Raw genomic sequence first — 7,338 nt, 5'->3', positions numbered from 1 at the left:
CCGAGGCAGTGAGCAGCATACGCCACCTTCTCACGGTCCTCAGTGCATCCGACTAGTTCCAGCAGATCCTCAATGGTGCGGACCCAGTCGTCTGCATCCAGGGGTTCAGCAGTCTCGATGAAGGTGTGTGGTGCATGCTTCTTGAACTCCACCAACGTGGAACGTCCATTGCCGTTTCCTGCCGGCCGGCGATTGACAGCTTGAGCAATTATCTGGAGGGCTGCAGTGTTGGCTTGGTGTTCCTCTCGGAAGGCTTGGAGAAGCTGAGCCATGTCCATGTTTGGAGGTGGTGGCGGTGGTGGAGCTTGTCCTTGGGTTTGGTCCTGACTGGCTCCTGCTTCGGCTTCTTGCTGCTGGGTAGAGGTACTAGTACGTGTTACAACAGGCATCCTGTTGGAGCGGTCAAGGTCTCTTGATTGGGAAAGATGAGGGGAAGCAATATAGATGGGATGCCTAGTAAGGGGGTTGGTATGACACTAATTGTTTTCATGCAAGGGCCAAAAGGCCAAACACATTCGTTAAAATCCAAATGGGTGATGTAGTCGCTTACAAGTTCCCGAAGGAAAACACGACGTCCATCAAACACATCAAAAGCAAACACAACACTACATGGTTTCATGTGAACCATTACAAGGACTCAACTTCGCATAAGGGGTACACGACCTATCCTACCGTAGGGGTTACTAACGGGCATATCCAGGTTGCGAATGATGCCTAAGTGGTGGAATGCTCGGTCGCGTAGTCTGGCTCTTCTGGGTCTTCCTCCTCATCATCTGTGGCCTGACTTCTTTCATTGCTCGAAGGGGTGGGGGAGTGGAGGATCTCAACACGGCGTTGCTTTGCCGGTGGTGTGAAGAGCTTGCGGTAATCCCTTGCGCTCATGCGGTGCTGATGTGGTGGTTCCCCATCCTTTGGGGTCTTCCGCCTCGGTATGCGATTGCGGGCTGTCCAGGGGGAGCACCTTCCTTCTTGATCCTATCCATCTTCCCTTGTGCTTGGAGAAGAAGTGCCTTGGTCTCATGAAGTTCCTTTCGGAGCTCCATTGATTCCGAGGCCAAGTGTTGTGCCAAACTATTGGCACAAAGGCTGAAGTAGGTCTGGAATCGGAGTGGAAGTCCTTCTTGTAATGGTGGAGCTGGTGCACTGCTCTCATCCTCACCTTCCTTCTGATAGGGCAAGAAGCGGGTTGCCAACTCGTCTGCCATCTTTGGAAGAAGGTCTCGGAGGCGGGTGAGTGCCTTGAGGGTTGCCGTCTCGACGGCAAGAACCAGTGTTGCCATCTGGGGTCCCTCGAAGAACCAGCTTGTTGGAGAGTCATTAGCCTTCACGATCACTTCCACATGATACTCCGTCTCGGTGTCATTGATCCAATGCTCATGGTAGGTGAAAATGGGGGCTCGATAAAACAGGCACTTCTTGAGGCTATCCTCGAGAAGTACGGGAAATCCGGTGGTCAGGAAGTCTTCGGGTATGACAGCCATCTACAAAGGTTGAATGGGAGAGGTCAATATGAAATATATCTTGGGTCTGGTAAGCTTAGAAAAGAAGAGGAGTATAGAGGGTTTTGCAAAATGGGTTTTATCCTAACTAATGCCTATGCTAACTAAGGCTTCCTACAGTCAGGATGGCTCTGATACCAGCTCTGTGGGGACCCCGACTCATAAGTCGTGATCACCGAATGCACGTGTACAGTGATCCCAGAGATCAATGCTCACTGAACACACAGAAGCTGAATAACAAGAGTCTTACGTCCATACATATTGTCTTACACAAATTATGACCATTATGGTCAAGACTTAGATAGATAAAGCCACAAGGGCTGAATGCCAAATAAACTTAAGCAGCGGAAATCTTCGTCGATAAGTAGAACCCATGCCATCTGCCTTAACCCTACAGGCATTCTGACTAGGAAACGTCCTAGTTCGCATGTTCGACTCCAAAGAACTCTTCTTCGAACTCCTGTTCTTCCATGCCTGGCCAATTAAATAACCAGTGGCAAGCCAATGAGTACTTTGAATGTACTCGCAAGCAACCCATGTTTTGGCTCAAGATACAACAATGCATGATATAGGTAAATTTTTGCAGAAAGCTAGTTTTGAGTGCAATGACATGTTCAACAACTTGTAAGACATGCATCAGGAGAATTCAAGTAACCATGAGGACAGGTTATAGATATCAACATAAATAGAGTGGGCATCAACCCAACTCAATCATGTCAAGTCCTTTGACTTGACCCAAGTAGTTCTTCCCACTTATCCAAACACATACACTTGTTTGTAAACATGTGGACATAGCCCAAGAGCGGCTACCCAACTGTCCTTGACCGTGGACATGGCTATTCGAATAGTTTTACACTCTGCAGAGGTTGCACACTTTACCCACAAGATCCGGGGAACTTCCGTGTCATCCACGACCCGCGGTACCCCAAGTACCCAGGGTAAGCACCTGATCACTATCTTTCCCTAGACGACACTAACATGGAGTCCACTCGATTGGTAGTAACCCCCGTGCCCAACATTTCACAACTTAAAATTGTGGAGCCTCGCTCCCATATTCATCACATACCACGGGCACGGGTTACCAACGGTGTGTCTGGTGCCCCATAAAAATGTTCTTGGCCGCCCTACCTGGCACGACCCCGTCCCGAGAGAGAGCACCAACTCTCCCACGTCACTAGTAATGCAGGATCCAAGCTAGTATCGGCCTAGGTAATCAATAATGCCCTTTCCCATATAAGGGTAGAGTGGTTGCACATGTAAGGTTGGAATAACGGTCGCAACTTAAACCAATCCATTTTTGAAAGCAACACACACACTTGCCTCGATACACCACTTCGTCATCAAGCGGTTACCCATATCATTATCTCCCTCGGGCATAAGTGGCACCCGACGGGGTTTTCGAAAAGTCCTATGAAAATACGTTGTCTCCATCACCATGCATATTCCCGTCCCTTTTTGCGTAGCAACTACTTTAGCATCCTATCTACTCCCACCGGCATAACCCTCATAAGGAGGTAGGGTCATGCACAATGCAAGTATCAACGAGGAAGTAACGAAGGCAAACCATCAAAGTGGTTCCACCTCATCATGATTCCGTTGCAACAACAATATGGTGCTATATGTCATGCATAAAAAGGGTTTCATAGACATGGTCAAAGGCTGCTTGCCTGGCTCAACAAAGTCTTCTGGGTCTTCAAATTCTTCTGGTTCTACTCCTTCGTCAGCAACGCAATCTATCGTCGCAAAATAATAATGAGAAAAATAAGGCAATAATAAAACAGAAAAACCAAAGTGCTCTGAAAAATGTCAACTTACTTTTGTTAAATACTAGGATGAAAACTAAGAAGGGGAAAATTCCTAGTTTTGGATTTGGGGTCATGGAAATAGTGCTAGGAATTTTAAATGACAGGCATAAATGCTCAAATTCAAATTTAAATTTGAACAGTGAAGAAAAGTTGGTTTGATAAGAATGAAAACTGCACCAATAAATAGGTGGGATTATTACAAGAATTTCGGAGTTGGAATTATTCCATTTGGATAAATGTTTTATCCTGTGGAATTTTTATAAAACAGACAGAAAAAGAAAAAGAAAAGTGGCATTGTGCCACTGGGCCAGAAAGGCCACCGTGCAGCAGGCCTAGAGGAAAAATCAGCCCGCGCAAGGCTGCCACGTCGAAGGCGTAAAGGTGAAGTACACCTTCGACCGACGGTGAACCGGTGCGCGCGCGTGAATTTTTAAACCCGACGGGTGGGTCCCACCCGTCAGGGCATGAGGCTGACGGACTGGGCCCATGGCCGTCGTTGTCTACCTCCGTGCGGAGGCGACGACGAGCTCGCCGGTGGCAATATAGGGCACGGGAGGATGCGTGGGTGGTATCGTTGTGCTCAGGGAGGAGTCGCCGTTCGGATGGAGGTGGAGTTGGTCGTTGGGGCGGCCTGGTTCACCGACGACGAGGAAGCACGACAGAGTTGCTTCGGGTGGCGGCGGTTCCGACCGTTTTCAGCAGCTAAAGAGAGGGGAAACAAGGGGGAAATGGTCAGTGGGCTCCTGCAGTTCTAGATCGAGTGAGAGCGGTAGCGGAGAAGGCGTATACCTCTGGATCGACGGTGACCCGAGGCGGCGGAGCTCCAGTCGATCCCGAGCACAGTAGCCCCTTGAGGATGTTTGGGTGGTGCGGGCGTGCTCTTGGGGGTGTGAGGAGGAGGCGGATTCTACTGGAGCGGCCCGGGGCGGCTTATATAGCAGGGCACCGGTCCATCGTGGACTCGTGTGCCGGCGAGGTCATGGGCGAGGCCAGAGGCCATGAGGGCACGCGTGAACGAGTCCGGACCGTTCGTGGATCAAGTCCACGTCCAAAGGAGGGAAGGGAAGGAGCAGGGAAGGCTCCAGAGAGCTCACGCATGTGAGGCCGTGCATTGGAGCTTGCAGGCGACCGGCGCGCGTGCGAGGGAGGCCACAGGAGGGAGAAGGAGGAGGGGGACAGAGGCGTGGAGTGACGCAGACGTCGAGGCGCATCGTCGGGCGCGCTGGGGAGGCCCGAGGTGGCCGGAGGCGGTTGGAAGGGGGTGGCTACAGTGTAGGAGCGCACTGTAGCGCGCTCCAGCACCCAAATGGCCGGCATGACCATTTTCTATGCAGTGTGGGCACGGCCAAAGGTGTCTGGTGGCTCTAGGGGGGAGTAAATAATGGGGGAGGGGCATTGGATGCCCTGGGTGGCCACTGGGGTGAGGAGGGAGGTGAGAAAGGAGAAGAATGCTGCTCTCCAGAAGGGTAAATGGGGATGTTTCACTCTTCAATCATTGAGCTGAGGCCAGGGAAGAGTTACTGGAGGTAGGAGAGGACTAGGAGGAGCTGTGGTAAAACTTTGAGCCCACGGAGATTAGTGGAAGAGGTCAAAAATGGCATTTTGGAAAAGTGTCAGAAGGTGTTTTATAATGGTTTGGGCAAGAAAAATATTTCCAATTGCCATGAGTCTCCACTGGGTGTAATAACACATATAATTAGAGCCTTCCACCAATTTGGAGCTTATTTGGGCAAATTTGCCAATGCAACTTTTGTAAACCCTAGAAATTTGCAGGAATGAACTTGTGTAGATCTAGTTGAGCAAATCACTTCTCCTAGATGCACCACTTGGTGTAGTGGCCTCATTTGGTCATGTGAACATGCTCACAAAAGTTGGGGTCAAGGAGAGAAAGTTGGTAGTACAAAATTGTTCAAATTTGATTCTGGTCAGAGAGGATTTTGGGGCATTTTGGTGAACCAAAATGACCTTGGTTGACATGAGGCTTTGCAAGGTGATCAAAATATGCATTTGTGACTTGCTGGATTTTCCTTGGATTTTTATGAAAATATTTCTTATAGAAATATTTCAAATCCTTGAAATGGGCAGAAATGGTTTTGGGAGGTTTTGTCCAATATTTTGAACATGACCATGTGTTGAAACTCTTATATATGGAAGATATATGTCCACTGAGTTTCCCTGATTTTTGTCAAATATTTTTGAAACAATAAAATAATTTTTCCCTATTAAAGACCATTTCCGGCCTTAAGAAAAATCTTTTAAATAAAATAGGAAAATAACTCTTAAAACTATATTTTTGTGGTTTATGGGAATCCTATATCTAATAGGTTTCAAATATACTCTTTGAAACATTTTTCATACCCCAAATCAAGTACTTGTAGTGCAAACCTCAATTCAGGGGTTTTTGGAAAACTAATTTTTGAAAATACTATTTGGCCAAATTATTTTTGAAAGAAAATACTATATTGCACTATACACATGGCCTGATCATTGGGCAGAAGTTTGGAGCAGGGAGATGAAGTACAGAAGGTGGAGTAGTTGACTTTAAAGAGCACATGAAAATCACAGAGAGAAAACCAACTCCAAAATAAAAAGCCAAATAGTGCAAAAGTTTTTTGTTGGTCCAAATCTTTATGCTTTATTAATGCAAATGAAATGTTACAAAATGCAGGGTGTGACAATTATTGAGATCAACTTGCGGGTTCTGTGACTTTAGGGCCTATGCATAGGGGTTGGCACACGTTCTCGTCTTGACTCTCCGATAGATATTTTGGGGCACTCCTTGGGAATCAAATAGATCAATCTGAAATTGTGTGATGCTTATCGTATGACCAAACCCACGGATATTTGCGGTGACATTGGAATATCTAGGTGACATTAGGTATTTGGTTGATTTGCATCTTGAGCTGTTATTCTAAGGAATAGCTGTGTGGTGGTTTCGTCCCCCACAACAATTTCTATACAACAAGTAATTTTGGAGTGAACTCTTCACCGCACTTGAGGGATTTGCATATGATTCAACTATGTCAACATTGTTTGGAGATCACACTAGTGAAAGTAGGGACCCTAGGCCTTGTTTCTAAGCATTGCAATACCATTTTTGTGCCCGTTTACTATTGGTTTCCTTGATGTTTTTATAATTTCAGATTATAAAATCCAGCATCTACTATACATATTACACTTGTATCACCATCTCTTCGCCGAACTAGTGCACCCATACAATTTGACATTGTATTGGGTGTGTTGGGGACACAAGAGACTCCTTGTTATTTGGTTGCAGGGTTGTTTGAGAGATACTATCTTCATCGTACGCCTCCCACGGATTGATAAACCTTAGGTCATCCACTTTAGGGAAAATTGTTGCTGTCCTACAAAACTCTACGATTGGAGGCCCAACACATGTATACAAGAATAAAGTTGCATAGTAGACATCAGCGTCATAGACGGAAACTTTCTGATATTGCCCGGCACAACCGCTGGTGAACTCGAGGTCGAAGCCAAACACTTGGTACTTGTTCCCAGCTGGCAACTGCTCCATAGTTTGGATGGAGCTCTCCACCGAGACCGGCTCATTCGTGTACGCCACCGAGAGGTCCTTTCCTCTCACGTGGGTGTCCACTACGTGATGCATGGTGAACTACACCCCATTGTCATCGTCGACCGCTGGGAGCGCCATTGGAGCCACGGGGAGCGCCATTGGAACCGTTGGATGTCATGTCTGTATGTGTCATCGTGGGTGTGCTTATTGTGTCATGTGGCGCGAGAGATGAAGGAAAATGGACGCGGGAATAAATGGGGGTTGGGTGACATAGATTCTCGGCACATCCGCATGGCAGTTTTTGCAGCGGGTAACTGCATCGTGGCGCCGTGCCCGGCGCAACCACATGTATAATGGCAGCACGAACGTATGTGATCATGTGCCAACCCCAAACACTGGCAGCACGCAGGGAGGGACGCGGACATGGCACGCGGAGGGACGCAAGCAGAGCATGCCGCAGTTGCCTCAGCCACGACCAACCACACGCATAGAGCGGTTG

Source organism: Triticum aestivum, chromosome 4A (assembly GCF_018294505.1).
Source record: "Triticum aestivum cultivar Chinese Spring chromosome 4A, IWGSC CS RefSeq v2.1, whole genome shotgun sequence".
In the NCBI taxonomy this organism is placed as follows: Eukaryota; Viridiplantae; Streptophyta; class Magnoliopsida; order Poales; family Poaceae; genus Triticum; species Triticum aestivum.
This window is presented reverse-complemented; position numbering follows the sequence as displayed.